The sequence below is a fragment of the Heterodontus francisci genome, chromosome 9 (genome assembly GCF_036365525.1).
Source record: "Heterodontus francisci isolate sHetFra1 chromosome 9, sHetFra1.hap1, whole genome shotgun sequence".
NCBI lineage: Eukaryota > Metazoa > Chordata > Chondrichthyes > Heterodontiformes > Heterodontidae > Heterodontus > Heterodontus francisci.
Genome location: NC_090379.1, coordinates 75459516 through 75469738, shown reverse-complemented (window position 1 = coordinate 75469738; position 10223 = coordinate 75459516).

The following is a 10223-nucleotide window of genomic DNA, read 5'->3' as shown; positions in this document are numbered from 1 at the left end:
GAAAATAGACTCGTGGCAATTTTGGACCAAGGGACTGGCGGAATCACTTGAGGGTGTAGCGGTTCCTTGTGTTGTTGTGGCTGGTGGTTCTGGCATGCCTCACACATCCTCACTAACCTTTCAATGCCACTGTTGATCCCTGGCCAATAAACAGTGTCTCGTGCCAGTCACCTTGTTCGCTCTATGCCCATATGGCCTTGGTGGAGTTGTGACAAGATGTCCAGTCGGAGCGCTTTGGGCGCAATTACTTGTTTTCCTTTTGAAGGTGATGCCTCTTGAGATACCAAGTTCATCTCTATAAGGCCAAAAGCATCTAAGGCTTTCTGGCAACTCTTTTACCATATCCAGTTAATCTTCTCTGATGACTCCCCACAGTGCCTTCAGTTGTAGGTCATTGGCTGTTTCTGATTGTAGTTGGTCATATTTGTACTGACCAAAATCAATAAATCGATTTTGACCACATCTTCCACCTTGATGTCCATGCTGTTTACTTGTAGATCCAGTGGAACATCTTCATTCTTCAGGTTTGGCAATCTGCTCAGCGTATCCAAGGTGACCATTTTGGTACCCGGTTTGGAGCAGACATCTAAATCATACCCCTGTCCATTCACTAATAGTCGCTGTTGTCGAGGTGGTGTGCTTGTCAATGGTTTGCGCCAGATCATCTCCAGTGGTTTGTGATCGGCTTCCACAGTGAACTGTTTACCGAACAGGTACATGTGGAACCTTGTGATCCCAAACACCAGCGCAAGAGTTTCACACTCTATGTTTGAGTCATTGTGCTGAGGATAAACACTTGGATATGAATGCAATTGGTTTGCCATCCTGCAGGATGCACGCTCCTAGCCCTTTTTGTGAGGCATCGCCTTCCAGGATTGTCGTCTTTCTTGGATCGTAGTACTGCAGGATACAGGTTTCTGCTGACAATGCTTGTTTGAGAGACTCAAACAGATGCTGATGGTCCTCCTGGCATACAAACGGTACGTCCTTCTTTAAGAGTTCTCTCAGTGATGACGCTTTGTCAGAAAAATTTGGAGTGTATGGTGCCAAGAAGTTGAAAAATCCAAGACATCTCCAGAGATCTTCCTTGTATTGTGGAGTAGGCATATGCCTTACATCTTCGACTTTGTCTGGGTCAGGACGGATTCCACCACCTGAATAGATGGAGCCAAAGAAGTTGATCTGACTTAGTCACCTGGCACTTCTTGCTGTTAAAAACGAGCCCTTTGTGACGAGCTCCCGCCATCAGTGAATGAATGCTGGCTCCGAAAAACTCTGGCTGAGAAGTGGACTCCATGAGGCTGGCTCCCCCTCCAGAGGAGCTTTGACTCTCCCAGCTGCTGTCCTTTTTGCCACAAATCCATCTCACCGTTTTGGCCTCAATGTCACACATAGACCTTCTGCTGCATGCTGGAACAGTTCTAAAACATGATAAATTGTTCAGACACAAAGGGCTGAATTTTCCCTTGTGGGCAGGAAACGGGAGTTGGGAATGTTTCCAGGTCCCGAACCAATGCCTGGGGGGAACATTTACTTCACGTTTCACAGGGGTGACCATTTAATTGGTTTGCTAGCAAATTGGAGGTCACAGAGGCAGCAACAGAGGTGGGCCAGATGAAGTGTGGGCCCAATTTATACTCACCATGACAGCCATTACTGTGTCTGCCATTTGACTGAAGGAGGATAACTGCAAAGATTGTCAGAGACTTGGACAGGAGTCGAAGCAGATACCTCAGGAAAGCCAGAGGTCTGGTACCCGGGGCCTCTGGAGTCACTGGAAAGGAGGCTCAACCTTGAACAGCAACGGGAGATGTGTCAGAATTCCCTGAGGCAATGCGGGGTCTTAAGTAGAGGATGGAGGTGTCCATCCAGCTTGTGTGCCAGCATGGCTCGGGCAATGAGCGCATGAGCTCCTTTACAGAGAACGTGGCTAAACTCTTTGAGAGCCATATGCGGCAGCAATTGGTGTGCATGCAGAAACTGTGCACTGATGTCCACAGGATGCATGAGACATTGTGTAGCATGGACCGGTCAGTGGGACTGGTGGCGCAGAGATCTTTGGAGGGGATGTCCGCTGCTCCCGAGCTGGTGCTGTCCTCCAAGCATCTGGAGCACCCAGCAAGGACTGAGGAATGCCATGGAGGAGGGGATTCCCTCATCATCTTCGGCCTCTTTGGCTTTTCTGGCTGAGGGCCAATCTGTGCAGCAGGGCCAAGTGGTGGAGGCTGCCCCTGCAATGCTGTAGGAGCCTCTGGAGATGCCCCCATGGGCACCTCCACAATGTGGATGACCGCCACAACCATCTCTGCTGCAAGCCGAGACGAGTGAGCAGGCTGCTTCCACCTTCTCCAAGGCCACAAGGGAAGCACAGTGTAGGAGTGGCCGAGTGCAGAGGCCAACGCGTCACATGGAACACTGAGTGGGTCACTGGGGTGTGGTCTTACTGTCTACTCTGTTCTTCTCTTTGTACCATAAAAATGTTGATACTATAAGCCACATGACTGGGACTTATTTTATTGCTGGTATGACAGGAAAAGTGGTCTGAGGTGGTGAAGGAAATGATGGATCCTCCACAGTGAGGGCAAAGCCTCTGGGCAGATGTGCTTCTTTCATTGGGGGTAAGTGATTAGATCTTCCAGGCTGTGTCTTGCATGGATGTGTTCGCACAGGTATCTCAGACTCATTTCCATACCATGCTCCTCAACCTGGGTCAGAGGGACTCCGATGAAACGCTTTCGAATCAGATGATCCCTGACAACCATGGCACCCACACAGGCCCTTCGCACCCCCAGCTGTGCCCAGTCACCTCTTTTGCAGCAGGTACACGTCGCTGTTCAGCGTCATCTCCCTCCGCCTCCCCTTCCTCTCCCTTCTCTCACCTCCTGCTCCTCCCGATGAGCTGTCTCCTTTTAGGGCCTCACTGTCCTCAAAGTCCACACCTCTCTGGAGGACCATGTTATGGAGAATGCAGCATCACCATGACTGAGACCCTTGCAGGATGGTATTGAAGGGTGAAACCTGACCTGTCCAGGCACCGGAATCGCATCTTCAGAAGCCTGATGTCCTGTTTAATGGTTGTCCTGGTGAGCAGGTGACATTGGTCGTATTGCCTCTGTGCATCTGTCTAGGGTTCCTGTAGACGGGGGAGTAGCCATCTTTTCAAGGGATATCCCTTGTCCCTAGGATCTGTGGAGGGACTTTGAGCGTTGGAGTGAAGATCTGCAGCAGTGTTGGCTGCCAAAGGATGAAGGAGTCATTGCAGCTTCCAGGAAAGCAAGCACACACATGGATGTAGCTCTTGTTGTGATCACAAACCAGTTGGACATTGAGGAAGTGGAAGCCCTTCCTGTTGATGAATCTGATTGGGTGATCACTGGGTGCCTTGATGGCCATATGGGTGCAATCGATGATGCCCTGCAGCTGGGACACTTACTGCTCTCTGTGCCTGTGAGGCCGTGTCTGCTGTGAAATAAATGTATTGTCTAACCCTGTCAAATAGGGCATCAGTGACCTATGAGATGCAGTGGTATGCAGCCATTTGTGAGATGCAACTAAGGTTCACAGCAGATTCTTAGAAGGAGCCAGAAGCAAAGAAATCCAACGCCGCAGTGACTTTGACGGCTACTGGCAGGGTACGGTGACCAGTACTGCGAGGTGCGAGGTCTTCGGTGATGAGGTTACAGATGTCTGTGGGGTTTTGATCTCAATTGACTTGGCTATACAACTCAACATCCTGTTTTGGCACATTGTGAGTGGTGAATCAACACGTCATGTCTCTTTCAACTCTGCACATGGCAAGTTCGATCCCACAAATGCTTTATACATGCCATCTATTTTTACTTCAAATATGCAGAGCCTTGTATTTTTCCATAAAGTTTACTTACCAGGTATCCCAGGTGCACAGCTTGTTGACCTCCCCTTTTAAATCTCTAAGTCCACAATATCTCCGAGCCTGATGTCATCAGCAACTACCATCTTTTGAGACTGCAATTCTAAATCATTTATGTACACCAGGATTGGTCACAACACAGACCTAGAGGACACTTTAATTCTATTTTCATCCCTCCCTCACTCCCTCCCCATTGCTACCTACAGGTCATTTGAATTCAATACTTGTCTCTTTTCTCTCCATTGCAACCAAGCTTCTCTTGTGACTGCCCTCTTCTTCTTTCCTCTTAGCCAATTACTAATCCACACCCATGTCTTCCCCTTTCTACCCATAGACCTTAGTTTGTAATTGTATTCAACCTCATCTAGGTGTCCTAGTGCATGAATCACAAAAGGTTAGTTTGCAGGTACAGCAGGTAATTAGGAAAGCTAATAGAAAGTCATGCTTCAGCTATACAGGGCATTGGTGAGACCACATCTGGAGTACTATGTACAGTATTGGTCTCCTTATTTAAGGAAGGATGTAAATGCGTTGGAAGCAGTTCGGAGAAGGTTTACTAGACTAATACCTGGAATGGGCGGGTTACCTTATGAGGAAAGGTTGGATAGGCTAGGCTTGTATCCGCTGGAGTTTAGAAGAGTAAGAGGCAACTTGATTGAAACATATAAGATCCTGAGGGGTCAGGACAGGGTGGATGTGGAAATGATGTTTTGTTTTGTGGGAGAATCTAGAACTAGGGGTCACTGTTTAAAAATAAGGGGTCACCCATTTAAGACAGAAATGAGGAGAAATTTTTTCTCTCAGAGGGTCTTTGGAACTCTCTTCCTCAAAAGGCGCTGGAAGCAGAGTCTGAATATTTTGAAGGCAGAGATAGATTCTTGATAAGCAAGGAGGTGAAAGGTTATCAGGGCTAGGCAGGAATGTGGAGTCGAGGTTACAATCAGATCAGCCATGATCATGTTGAATGGCGGAGCAGGCTTAAGGGGCCGAGTGACCTACTCCTGCTCCTACTTCGTATGTTGCAGATATGAATTCTCTTGATTTACAAAATATGATGTTTATTTAGATGTTTAGTGTTAAGGTTTTACAGTAAAGAATGATTTTTGATCATTACCAATAAATCTTTTCACATTGAAAATTCAGTATGAATTTGCCCAAAAACTTGTTTCAAATGATAAGCTTTGAAGAACTGGCCCCTTAGAATAAATTACTGGACTTGGCTGATTCAAAAGTATTGAAAAATTGCATATCTGAAAGACAGTAATACGAGTCAGAAAAAGTCGACTAATGATTGTCTTAGGGTGATGAGAAGGAAATTATCTCATGAACAATTTATGATAACTAAAACTGTGAAAGGAAAGTCCGAACAATTTATAACCATCATCACAATCTGTTGATGAAAGCACTGGCTTGAAATTGTCCCCTTGTGTCTGATTTAAAAAAAATACAAGCAGATCTCCTGTAGTGTTGCTCTGAGTAATTTGGATGAATTGCAGTTTCATAATGAAAAGAATGCAACACTTTGTGACACATAGGGTATAATTTTAACCAAACCCACCTGGCTGGAAATTGATGGGATCTGATTGGCCATCTATTTTACACCTTGCATGCTTTGACTTTCCATTGAAGTCTACTTAAAGGCTGCTTTATGAAGGACTTCTCAGGTTGGAAAATGCTTGTAAATTTCAAGTTCAGAAAGTGACTGTCAATGAGATGTGGCCACTGACACCTGTGTAAATTGGAGAGTGATACTCTGAACCCATCCTCACATCAATGCTTTCATTATATTGTTAATTATTATTCTTCCAGTTGCAGATGGAAAGGCATTAAGACCAAACTGGCTATCTCTGTAGAGAAGAAAAGATCTTCAGGACTAAGCTGAGACGTTGCAGGCAGTGGGACAGCAAAATTGAATCCAGGTGGACACTGAAAACTGGTATTAGTGAAAACCCACAGGTGAGTTAATGAGACAGGGCATGGTAAGAAAGACTTTAGAAAGACCAAAACTGAGTGAATAAATCAGCGAGTAAAGATTTTACATTGGTTATGAATGGACAGGGTTGAAAAGTAATTAAGGTTTATATTGTGCAGCGATCTATCTCCCCTACTTGTGCAAATTGATAATCTCCATTAAGGAAAATTGCAGGATAATTTCTCAAGGGAACCATAATGATGTAAAATTCTTTAAACTTGTTTATTAATGAGATCCTTGAGTGGATTGGGGTGCGGCACATTCTCAGGAACATGTACAACAACGAAAAGAACAACAACTTGTATAGCGCCTTTAACTTAATAAAACATCCCTAGGCGCTTCACAGGAGCATTATGAATCAAAATATGACTTCAACATACATAAGGAACTATTAGGGCACATGACCAAAAGCTTGGTCAAAGAGGTAGGTTTTTAATAGTGCATTAAAGGAGGAAAGCAGGGTAAAGAGGCAGAGAGATGTAGGGAGGGAATTCCAGAGCTTAGGGCTTAGGCAACTGAAAGCATAGCCACCAATGGTGGAATGATTATTAGTGATTGGGGATGCTCAAAAGGCCAACATTAGATGAGTGCAGATATCTGGGAGGGTTAGAGGGAGAAGTATGTCTGACCAGATCACAGTGTATAACCATGCTTTTCCAACTTATGTACAAATATTGGCACATTCCCTCGGATCCCTTGCAATCATTGACAAAATTCCAAATATTTCCTAAATCATTGAGATACTCCCAAGCACCCCTTAAAAATACTGACACACACTGCTGGGAATGATGAATGTCACTTGCATAATATGGTGTTTGCCACCCAGTAAGTCAACAGATGCTGAGAAATACAGAAATCTGATGACATGGACTCAATGGGCCGAATGGCCTCCTTCTGTGCCATAACGATTCTATGACAAACAAATAGAAATTTGATGACCTTAGGGATCCCATCAGTTTTCCGTACTGACCCCTAAACCTCAGGGATCCTAGTCTAAAAACATAAATAACATTGATGTCCAAACTGTGGCCTATGGGCCACCTACTGTGTCTGAGCCCAGGCAACCTGATCTTCAAAGCCTTAGAATCTTAGAATGTTACAGCAAAATAACAGGCCATTTGACCCATCAAATCTATATATGTGCTTTTCTCCACTAATTCACTCCTATTCGCTTCACATGCCCTATATTGTTCCTCTTTTAGAAGCAACTAATTCCCTTTTAAAAGAATCATGGACACTGCTTCAGCAATGATTTGTGGCAGAGAATGCTACATACTAACCACTCACTGTGCAAAGTAATTAGCTCTAGGATTCTCTTCAACTTGTACATTCTAGTTGCTATCTTGCTGACCAGTGGAAACAATCTATCTCTGTTTATCCTATCATAACCCTTCATTTCTCAAAGACTTAAGTTCTAATGCAAGCCACCTTAATTTTTCAAGTGCGATGGAGTCTACGGTGAGACACCAGTGGAGGAGCGTGTGCAGACCGCTATTGGAACAGATGACTTGTTGAATTCTGTTAGGTGCACATACTCTGGTTTCAAAGCTTATTTTTTTTTTGACAGACCCTAATTTGAAAGTGAAACTAAAAACTTCAGGTTTCTGGGGAAATTGAAACTGGTTGGAACCAGATAAGCCAGTTATTTGACCAGAGGCATGTGACTAGAGCTATCCAGGCTCAGATTTGAAGATGGCAGAGTTCAAGGAGGCTGCAGGCTTTTTGGCAGAGAAGCTGCAGAGAGGGAAAACTGATTCTGGGAGCTGGCCATAAGCAAATTCGAGCTGTTGCAGCTGTTTTCGGTTACTTAAGGCAATACTGATGCAGTTATGCCATCAAGGCTGTTGTGAGCAGAACTGCAGAAGTTCCAGAGCGGTGCACAGTTTTGCTGGAGATGGTACCTGTGGAGTTCGGGAGTGCAGGGGAACTGCTGTCCGAGGAAAATCAGCAACTGCATCTTGGAAGACGGGAACCTAGAGATTTACCTGAACAGTACAGAGATCTGAAGGACTTTGTGGCTGTAACTGGCGCCATATTTGCGGAGTGGACTACGCAGAAAATCTGCGAGATCTATCTTTGTTGTATCTGATAATTCATGTGTAATCTGTATCCCCCACCACCCCCCCCCCCGCCCCCCCCACCAACCCCGCACCCCTTCCTCCCACCGGCATCCACCTATCCCTGTTCAGGGGCCCTAACAACTGTGTCTTGTGGGCGTCTTGGGAGAAGCCAAGGTTAAAGGAGTAAACCCTAACAGAAAATCTGGATAAGAACCACGAAGGCGGTCATGTGTCACCTTTGGCACGTTTCCGGCAGTTCCTGCAGCCATACCGGTGCCAAATGTTGTGCTCTGCACTCCTTTGGACCCCACCAGGAAGGCCGAGAGGGGGGTTTTGATGCTTGGGCAACTCACAACCTCCATACATCTGCCCAGGCATGCGCCATGGAGCGGTCACTCCATAGTCGCCTCACAGTGACCAAAACAACCCGGAAGGCAGCAGTTACGGGTTATAAGTCCAGCTCAATTGGCATAGAGATTGGGCGCCACGGGTTGCCTTTGTCGGTGGGAGAGGTCATCGCATCTCATTGGACAGCTACCGCCTGCCTCAAACTGGGCAGCCCCCGGTCAGTAAGGTTCTGTCCCGCCACAGTCCACCTGCTTCAATGGATGCTTGGAGCTCAGGGTCATTGCCTGACAAGTGGACTGTAACACCGCACCAAACAGCACAACAAAAAAAAGGAAAGAAGGTACTAGCCCTTTGTTTTGCAAGCTGGAACGTCAGAACTACATGTTCTGGCCTGTCGGAAGACTTTACACAAATCAACGATTCTTGGAAGACCGCCATCATTAACAACGAGCTCAGTAGACTCAATGTAGACATTGCAGCACTTCAGGAGACACGCCTCCCTGCGAGCGGATCTCTAAGAGAGCAAGACTACACCTTCTTCTGGCAGGGTAGGGATCCTGAAGAACCAAGACAGCATGGAGTGGGCTTCGCCATCAAAAACTCTTTGCTCAGCATGATAGAGCCACCCTCAAATGGCTCAGAACGCATACTGTCCATCCAACTGTTCACCGCCTCTGGTCCAGGACACCTACTCAGAATCTATGCTCCAACACTCTGCTCCCCACCTGAAGCTAAAGACCAGTTCTACGAGGAACTCCATAATATCATTAGTTGCATCCCCAATACCGAACACCTATTCCTGCTGGGGGACTTTAATGCCAGGGTTGGGGCTGACCATGACTCATGGCCCTCCTGCCTTGGGCGTTGGAAGGATGAATAAGAATGGACAGAGACTGCTTGAGTTGTGTACCAACCATAACCTCTGCATCACCAACTCGTTCTTTCACACTAAACCCTGTCACCAGGTTTCATGGAGGCACCCAAGATCACGTCATTGGCACCAGCTAGACCTCACCATCACAAGGCGAGCCTCCTTAAACAGCGTTCAAATCACACGCAGCTTCCACAGTGCGGACTGCGACACCGACCACTCCCTGGTGTGCAGCAAGGCGAGACTCAAACCAAAGAAGCTGCATCACTCCAAGCAGAAGGGCCGCCTGCGCATCAACACGAGCAGAATTTCTCATCCGCAGCTGTTCCATAAGTTTCTAAATTCACTTGAAAAAGCCCTTCAAAACACTCCTACAGGGGATGCAGAGTGGGCCCACATCAGAGACGCCATCTATGACTCAGCAATGACCACCTATGGCAAACGTGTGAAGCAGAATGCAGACTGGTTTCAATCTCACTTTGAAGAGCTGGAACCTGTCATAGCCACTAAGCGCATTGCACTGCTGAACTAAAAGAAAGCCCCCAGCGAGTTAACATCTGTAGCACTTAAAGCAGCCAGGCGCTGCGCAAATGACTACTGGCAATACCTATGCAGTCATATTCAGCTGGCCTCTGACACCAGAAATATCAGAGGAATGTATGATGGCATTAAGAGAACTTTTGGGCCAACCATCAAGAAGAGCGCCCCCCTCAAATCTAAATCAGGGGACACAATCACTGACCAACGCAAGCAAATGGACCACTGGGTGGAGCACTACCTAGAACTGTACTCCAGGGAGAATGTTGTCATTGAGATCGCCCTCAATGCAGCCCAGCCTCTGCCAGTCATGGATGAGCTGGACGAACAGCCAACAAAATCGGAATTCAGTGATGCCATTGATTCTCTATCCAGTGGAAAAGCCCCTGGGAAGGACAACATTACTCCTGAAATAATCAAGAGTGCCAAGCCTGCTATACTTTCAGCACTCTACGAACTGCTTTGCCTGTGCTGGGACGAGGGAGCCGTACCACAGGACATGCACGAGCCAATATCATCACCCTCTATAAAAACAAAGGTGACCCC